The sequence below is a fragment of the Macadamia integrifolia genome, unplaced genomic scaffold (assembly GCF_013358625.1).
Source record: "Macadamia integrifolia cultivar HAES 741 unplaced genomic scaffold, SCU_Mint_v3 scaffold1129, whole genome shotgun sequence".
In the NCBI taxonomy this organism is placed as follows: Eukaryota; Viridiplantae; Streptophyta; class Magnoliopsida; order Proteales; family Proteaceae; genus Macadamia; species Macadamia integrifolia.
The window spans coordinates 156,912-166,653 of record NW_024868094.1 but is presented as its reverse complement, the minus strand read 5'-3'; positions in this window follow the sequence as shown (position 1 = coordinate 166,653).

The window sequence follows — 9,742 nt, the reverse complement described above, 5'->3', positions numbered from 1 at the left end:
ACTATGCTGCCCTAGGGAAAACCATAAAAGAACAAGATACGTCACTTTGGTGGAATCCACATCACCCTTTCATGGTCCCCTAGAAATGCGTTTTGCAACTAAACATGTGCGAAAGCTTACATCCAATTTAACTCCAATATATTTATTCATCATAGAGTATTCCAAATATGACATGCAAACATAAAATGTCATTAATTTTCTGCCTATGTCATTCATAAATGACCTTTTTTAATATCATAGTAATGATAAACCAGTGCAAAAACATGTATAAACAGAAATACAATTCTGAAGCCACTATAGAATAAAGACAAAACACTATAGTTGTTCCAAAATAGTTATGGAACACAAAATATAGGTCTCATTTTTTTTGTTTTAAATTCAACCAGTATATTGAACATACATCCACTGGTCGAACCATAAACAACATTTCAGAATATATAATTACATCCTCCCACTGGTTTGACTAGTTAAGTAATTATCCACAACATCCTAAGTACATAATAAAGTGACATCATGAAAAATAATGGTATTTTATTATTTACAAGGCCTTGGGACTCTCAAAATAATTATTTTAAATATGAAAAACTTCATTGGACATTATTTGAAGACTGACCATTACAAAAAGACTCATTTATTTCAATGCATTTCCATTAAAATTACCTTTATCATAAATAGACTATAGAACAGATGTCACAAACATTATTGTATTGAAGAACCCATCAAAATAACCGGGGTTGGTTCAAGAAAATCACAAAACAAGAAGTTTATGCCATATAAATAAATCAATACATAGACAATATTAGATTTATCTATCAACTGTAGTAGGATAAAATTTTATCCTACAAAATATAACGGGATTATAGATTTTGTAATCTCAGGTGTGACAGTATTCCGTCCTCTCAAGTGGCACAATAAATACCCATCATAAGAGTCAATAAACCATTTCATTTTGAATCGGATCAAAACTGGTTCGATTAGTCTTCGAAAGATCCGGCAGTCTGCTATCCCACTCAATAAGCAAAGAGAAAGGGAAAAGACAATTGAAAATAAAGTCAGGGAGTTCCTAAGCTCTATCTGATGAAGAAAAAATAATAATAAAACCAAAGAATGACTTGACACCAATAAATTACACTAGTAACATATGGGGCACCATCAATAGCACCAGCTCAACTGCAAATTCTACACAAGATCATACTAATACAACCACAATAATAAGTAATTAATAAATGTTTCTTTTATCTTGTAATTAGCATGTTCATGCTCCAATAGCCCCTTCTAACTTTTAAAGTGTATCTATTTTTTTTTTTTTATTAGCATGGCATCATTAGGAGGAGCTCCAAACTTAGGGTTCAGTTTGAATTGGACTACTCTAGTAGAACACTGAACGAGATCAAGTTCAGTTACTGTCTTTACTCTCCAGCCTTCAGCCATAAAGAAAATAATTCCAATAATAGAACAGAGTAGAGTACTCTTTTGGAATAGCCCACCAGGTGGTTCCTATAACTCTGTAACTATCACATCATCCATGTAGCTAAGCACTGCATATATGAAAGAAACCATATAGAACACTGTTCAACAGTCCAAGCTTCAACAAGTAGCCACCCGAAATTTGAAATCTCCCATCTCCCGCAGATTGAAACCACCATTGATGCAACCACATGACTTGCAGAAAATCATGATAAACCTTTAAGGGAAGTTATTACTCTGTACACGTTATGATCGAGGAACCAAAAAAACATAAATATATGAACAGATCCTTCATCCGGAGTGTTTTCTCAGTTCTATATATGTACAAAAGTATCCATAAGTATCCATCTAACATCTTCATAACAGATCTTCCATTATATGTTGTTTACACAAAGAATATATATACAATAGAACAGAAAGAGACCCAAAATTCGATCCTGATCACCTTTTTGCGAACCGAACAAAGTAGTCGAGCATAAACGCAAAAATAAGTGAATGCTCAACAAACCTTAATCAAATTGATCAGGGCCTCATCCAGGGCACCATTCTTCCTCTCATATCCTGGAGGAGGATAAGGAAAGCACCTAGACATCCTTGAAGAATCAGAAACGCAGAACCAACCAGAGATCGTCTGCTAAAACTCAAGATTGTCCAAAAAGAATCTCTCCCTACACAAACAGTCATTGCTAATCCCAAAATCTAGGGTTCAACAATCAATAATGCAATCCAATCTCAAAATACACAAATTTGTTCGAGGTCAAGCCAAAAGGGGTTTTTTTTTTTAATTTAATTTAATTTAACTTTGCAAGTTTTGTCCTTTAGTAATAATATATAATATATTACTTTTCTCGTTTCTTCAAAACAAAACGACTCGAGGAGAAGAAAATGATTTTTATTACTGGTGGTACAGCCAATCGATTTTTTATGAACGAGGCTCTGATACTATTGATAGAAAAGAAATACGGAACGATTCATGAAGATCGATAAGCATGCACGACAAACACTACAAAGACAAGTTTTAGGCATACCTGAATCCATGGCTGAAGAATAAGAACTCCTCAATGTCTTCTTGTATGCTCCTCGTGTAATACGATCAATATTGATCTGGTCTACCCTCTTTTCCTTTTGCTTTTGGTCGTTAGCATCACTTAATGGGTCAGTGATAACTATATATAGGGGTGAGGGTAGGGACCAACCCTGCAATAAAATTAGGGTTTCCTCCCCATTAAGGAAACAATACCTTAGGTCCACACATAGAAATAAATATTTCATACCATTAAGTTGTGCTAATAGAATCCTATATCTCTATAGAGATCACTTACCAATAATATTGGATTCTTTCTGCTTACTCCATCTTTAGTCAACACCACTAAACCGGTTTTGGAAACAAATCTTTGATTATGCTAGCCCACCTAATAGGAAATCTTACAAATCCTCCACTTTATCAATTCTTGTTACAGAGTTTATTCTTCTTTTTTTGATAGGATATTATTTTTCTTCAGTAATTTTTCCTTGGTTATTCTTCTTTCATTGTAATAGGGAACTTTTTTGTTACTGCCTTATTAGATCCAAAGTGTATCATTATTTGCTGAAGCTGGCGTTTTGTAGATGATTATCAAAGTCTCCCCCAGGTCCCCACGCTGAGGTCATACGTCAGAGATAGAAGACTCTGCTTAAGCAGCTTAGATACTACTCCAAGGTAACCGGTAAACTCCCTCGCCCCTGGAGTGTCACAGGTAATGTATCATGCCTTTTGGCGTGATAGCTCCAGCTCTAACTTCAGGTCCAGAGATTTCCCCACACGGCAAAGACCGCCCACATGGGATGTATACCATTGTTACAATTGACTTTTTGAAGGGTTGGTGTGAGCGGTACAACTAATCAAAGCCACCAGGCAGCATAAATCTCTCTCTATCATGAACAATCAGGACCTCCCCTGAGGCCCTCACGGGCCTTCGCCTCCATCTTCTTCTCTGCCACCAACTTCTTCTCCGCCATTGTTTGTCAATCGAAGAGGACAACTGATTGAGTCGGAACCTGAATTTAAAGACGGAAGACCCGGATGGACTTAATTATGAGCATGGATAACCCTTCGTGCACGAGATACATCTTAAATTAGTAATTGCTTCAATGGATATGATATTTGTTTGATTGAAATACATTTAATTTATTTGTTTCATTTAATTTTTAGTTTTAACCCATATAATGCCCCCTTCTCCCTCTCTCCCTCTCTCCAACATATAGCCACATGTGCCAAGGCAAATCTTATTTTGCTACTATCAAACTTAATCGGATTAAACAGTTTTCTTTTTTTAAACGAAAACCAAATCATTTAATTAAACGGTCTCAAAATATTAACACTAAACCATTTATTAAACTGTGTAAATGACTTGATTCAATGTCGTTTGGTTTTGACACCCTTTGCCTGTGAGGTGTACAAATGTGTAGAAATGCAATTCGTATATACATGAAGTATGGATAGGTATTCAAACGAAAAAGCCTCCCACTAAGGCCGCGCTAATTAAGCCGTGAATGGTTGGTAGCTTTTTTGACAAGGTCTTAAAGAGGAATCAATCAATCAATCAATCAAGGTTAGAGAAGTGGTCAAGATTTTCAGCAAATAAATGAATATAAAATTCTAGATAAGCATAAGAAAGATCAATTAGACTATCTATCCAAGCAATATCTTCTTTTAATTTTCTAATGGCAAGCATAATACATGAAAGTGAAAAGAAGTAAGTAGACTTACATAAGAGACCTTGTTCTTACAGAAGAAGATGGAAGAAAACAACAATGAATGTACAGAACTCACTACACAAACACTCACAGAATTGTTTACAAAACACTCAGAATTTATCGACACTTCTTAAACTACTATGCTTCGGTGTTATTTTTTGGTGTCTCTATAGATAAGGAAACTTCTCCTTTTATAGATGGCAGACACCAAACTTCAAGAAATTGTGGTAGAGAGATGCTGATGGGCCTTGATGGAGATGGCGTCGAACAGACATTCAATCAACCGAAAGTGAACAGCCTCAAGATAAGGGGTTGCTTTCAAAAGTAAATACACCTAATAAGGTGTGGGGTTGTTGTCAAAAGCTGATAAGCTTCAGTCGAAAGATATTTTGTCGGTAGTCCAAATGTGTGACTGAAATTAAGCCACTAAAAGAAACTTTGGCATTCCACGTGGGGGGGACCCACTGTTTTCCAAAAGAGTCTTAAGGTAGATAAATTATTAAAGTGTCCACCCGTGACACTCACTATAATGCGTTTATAGTGCTGCGTGACACATGTCAAGACGTCAGTCTGACAAGAGTGGCACTAGGTGTGGATGCTTGACACCTGGCAAGTATCAAAACGGCGTGTCTGATAAACATAGCACTGGGTCAAGGTGCAAAGAGACCTCTTGAATCCCTCCGGGTTTTTTTTTTTTTTTTTTTTTTTTTTTTTTTTTTTTTTTTTTTTTTTTTTGCATCAGGGAGACGAGGAATCGGGCCGTTGAAGAGGCCAGAAAAGGCATGGACTATCAGCATCGAAAGGAGGAAGAGAGGAAGAGTGGAAGAGGAGGACGTCGATGCTGCCGAGGTAGCGGCTTGAGGATTAAAGCTGATAGCAGTAAGAATGCGTTCCTGAATCTGCTCATCAGATAAAAAGGGGAGGTGACGCTGAGCAGTTTGAAAGATGTTAAAAAAGGGCGTCTGAACTGTTGGTGAAGCAGATGGAGCCAGAGGTGGATCGGCACCAATACCACGTTTAGGAACAAAGCGGGAACCAGTTGATGGTGAAATGTCAAATTTATCTCACCATTTAACTGAAAGATGTCTCTCCAAATGAGGAACATAATTCCATTCTTCAAGTTCATCAGTAGACATTTGACACCGCCATTGAAGGATCCAGGGTACTTCATAAATAATAAAGAACTGAACGAAGAGAGCCCGAGAGTCCAAAGTCGGATTAAATTCTTGAAATTTAGGAATAGACTGTTGAAGAGCTGGAGGAAAAAATTCCTTTGGTGGTCCCCAAGTGAAGAACCAATGCAGAAACCAGTTTGGCACACCTAATAAGGTGTGTTGAAGTCGAAACTTCACAAACCAGGAATGGGTTTCACGATCGTTCTGATATAAGAATATCATGTCCCAAGCTTTAACATAATCAGCATAATCGTATAACCTGAGCTTAAGGCCGGTGACATCATTGAATTCGCGTTTGAACGAGGGAGAAGAACCCCATTCGCGATCTCGAATGATGTTAATAATATTGAGCTTTGAATAAGCCCGAACATGTGCAGATCTATAGTTGTGCTAAATTTGAGCACTTTGGATTTCTTCAAGAATTCTTTCATAGAAAAAACGAGTTTTATCACCAGTGGAAGGATGAAGATGGTCACGGAGGTAGATGGTAGAGATTTCAGAAGGGGAGTTATTAGCTGGCCTTATTGAGGTCGGTGAAGGAGACTGTGAGGATATAGGAGATGGATGTGCTTGTAGTTGCCTAGAAGAGGATGAGGCAACATCTTTATTTGTGGTGACAGGGACTACTGCTTTCTGCTTAGGAGCCCTGAGAAAATTCTCGAGTTAAGAAGTCAGGTAAACTGTTAGCACTACCTTTAATAAATTCAGTATTAAAATCAAAAACAGAGAGGAGGGACTACCATCGAGCAAAGATCTGTTTTGAGGCAAGATTTTTGACATCCTTTTCAAGAACATCCTTGGCTGCCTTACAGTCGACTCTTACTAAAAATTGTTGGTTAAGAAAATCACTTTCAAATTTAGTTATACACAAAACAAGTGAAAGAATTTCTTTTTTTATTGTTGAATATTTTTGTTGAGTGGGATTCCATGTACCTGAAGTAAATCGTACTAAAACTTCCTTTGGAAGGTTAGGACACTTTTGCTTCAGAATACCACCGTATCCGAATTCGGAGGCATCGATCTCAACAATTTTAAAACAATCAGGTCGTGCTAAGCTTAAGCATGGAAGAGTTTTAGCTTTAAGCTTGATTTTGCGGACAGAGTCAGTATGTACAGATGTCCATGGTTCAGGCTGAGTTTTAAGCCTGTTAAACAAATGTTTGGCATCTTTTGCTAAATCCTTATAGAATTCAGCAATATAATTGAGGCTACCGAGAAACCTTTGAAGTTGGGTCATATCTGTTATTTCATCAGGAAATTTGTCAGCAGACTGTATGGCTCGTTCTATGGGAATAATAGATCCGAAGGATATATAGTCTCCCAAGAAGCGAACGTGAGTTTGAAGCAAGTTTATTTTCTTTGCAGAAACAACAAGTCCTGCCTTATGAATAACAGAAAAGAACAGATTTAAATGTTTCCAATGTTGAGAAATGTCCTGAGAATAAATAAGGACATCATCAATATACACAATTATAAACTGCGAATATTGATTAAAAATTTGATTCATTATATTTTGAAATTCAGAGGGAGCATTCTTAAGACCAAAAGGCATAACATTCCATTCGTACTGGCCGAATGGGACAACAAAGGTTGTCTTATACCTGTCGTTCTCTACTATCTGAATTTGCCAGTATCCGGACTTCATATCAAACTTAGAAAATACGCTAGAGGCGTATAGTCTGTTAAGAAGATCCCTCTTATTAGGGATAGGATACCGGATCCATTTTAGAACCTTATTTAAGGGTTTATAATTGATTACCAATTTGGGTGCACCTCTTTCAATTTTAGCATTATTATTGACATAGAATGCAGTGCAACTCCATGAAGATTTACTTGGTCTAATAAGACCTTTGGCAAGGAGGTCTGATATTTCCTTGTGACAGGTTTCTCGTAAAAGATCAGGCATTTGGGCTGCCCTAGCTTTTGTGGGAATCTGGTTTTCAGAAAAATTCTCTTCATATGGAAGAGTAACCATATGAGTTTGCATAGACCAGAATGCCGTAGGAATATCAGAACAGACTTCCTTTTCAAGTTGAGCTTGAAAGGTTTTAACTCTAACTTGAAAACTAGGGTCATCAATTTTTTGCTGTATGCTCGATGAAATGAAAAGTAATAGGGTGATTTTGAATCACCGATTGAAGACCAGTAGTGTCAATCTGTAGAGGATACAACTGGGATAGAAATGGAGTGCCTAGAAGTACGAATTGAGCAAGTCCTTTTACCATTATAAAAGGAGTCTTCAGGCAATATCCATTACAACAGATAGAAGCAGATGTGAGTTTGTATCCGATCTCCATTCTATATCCGTCAATAGTAACCAATTTCTGAGTGGTGTTCTCAAAGTATCTAGAAGGTACAAGTCCTTCGTTAATACAATTAATATCTGCGCCTGAATCAATTAAGGCGATAGTTTTAAGGCTAAACTCATGATTAATAAAAATATCAATCATTACATGCCATCGATGAATTTGAACCTTTTGAATAGTTAAAACTTGAGCATCTTCAGAAGAAACTGTAGCAGGAGATGCAGAGGTATTAGCGACTGGTTGAGTTGCTAGTAGATCCTTGAAAGAAGCTTCTTCTTCTTCATGTTGCTCAAAGTTTTGGGAATTGTATAGTTCAAGAATCTGGACTGTAATATCCCGCTTCTTAAACCCGGTCTGATTTCACGGTTGAACCGGTTGAACCATGCAGGAACCGAGCCAGAGGATGTTAGAGCGGGTTCCTTATGGGCTATGATGGCACGGGTGACCTTAAACACCGGCTGGCCCGACAAGTCAGAGCCAGTGCCAGAAGAGACGGGAGTACCCAAACCGTGTACGTGCACCCACCATAAGGCTATGTACGGATAGAACAGGTATTATATCCGTATTTTAAGATTATGTACGTATGCTACATTGTATGCTTGGGGTAGGGTCCGAGCCGAGGTCAGAGCCCGGTCAAAATCCCAAGTTTTGACTCTCGGATGGGTATGACCGGTGGGTACCCCACCCACCTGTGTGACCCATCCGACACTATTCACTTAAGTAGGAATAGTATATATAAGACTTTATGATTTCCTTCTTTCCATTTATTACCCCCGTACGTTTGGGAGAAAAGTACAGAGGAGAGAGAAAAAGAAAGGGAAGAAGAAAGGAAGAGGAAGAAAGGGAAGATTTCAGCGGCGCCGAAGCTCGATCTTGCCATTCCGGTGCCGGAAGAGTAATCTTCAACTCGAGATCTACAGTTGGAGGTAAGAAAAGCTGGGTTTTATGAACATTAACCATACCCACGCTTTAAACCCTTGATTCGAGTATGGTTCCTCAAGATCTTGTAAACACTCTTTGAAATGTTGAATCTAAGGTTTAATAGATGATTATTATGTTGATCTTGAAGGATTTGAAGAGATATTGACAAGGTAGAAGGAGCATTGTGAGTTGGAAGTGATTTGGAGGGTTTGAAGTCATTCTTGAGCAAAGAAGGTAAGATGGTTCCCCTCACTTAAATCTAAGTTAGATCTAAGGTAGAACCCTCCTATAGGACTTTAAAGGTGTGAAGAATGGGTTGGGAAAAGCCCTATTTGGATCCCCAAGGAATGGAGGAAGTGGAGAAGAAACTGGGGTTTTTCCGCCAAAACCGGCGGGTACAACCGGTGGGTCCCTACCCACCTGAGGCACCCACCCGAGAGGGCCAGGGGGTCCCTGGCCAAACCGGCGGGTAGGACCGGCGGGTCCTACCGGCGGGTCCCTACCCGCCGGTCCCAAACCGGCGGGTTGGACCGGTGGGTAGACCACCCACCTGAGTGACCCACCCGAGTGGACAGAATTTGATTCTTAGGTCCGATTGAGCCCAAATCGGACGTGGGACCTTCTTTCGACGTTCTAAACACGATTTTGACGTCGGATTTCATTAATTTTGATTCTAAAATGGTGAAGTACTAACCCCGCTCAATTATGTTAGGTTCACCAAATCATACCCGATTCGCTCCGGATCTCACCCGTACCGAGCGGGACTCCGTGTACGCTACAAGTAAGTGGAGAGAGGACGTTTGGCCTATTTCAAGGAATTTGTTTGGCATTCATATAACTATATCTAATTTAGTCATGTCATCATGAATATGCTATATAGAGTAGTCATCTCACACTTTGATGTGCATTTATGCTATGTTTATTATTCAATTGCAAATTGAATGTGATGCTATATGTTGAATGTGTACATCATGTTGCATAATGCCTTGATAGACTAGATGCCGTGGTCGGCTTGGAAACGAATGCATTGGTGGCCCGTGGTATGGGACACGGTGGCACTATGCAGTCGTACTGCATATAGGAGCATGCGGTATTAGGATTCTCACCATCCCGTGCTACGACCCTTCCCAACAGGGG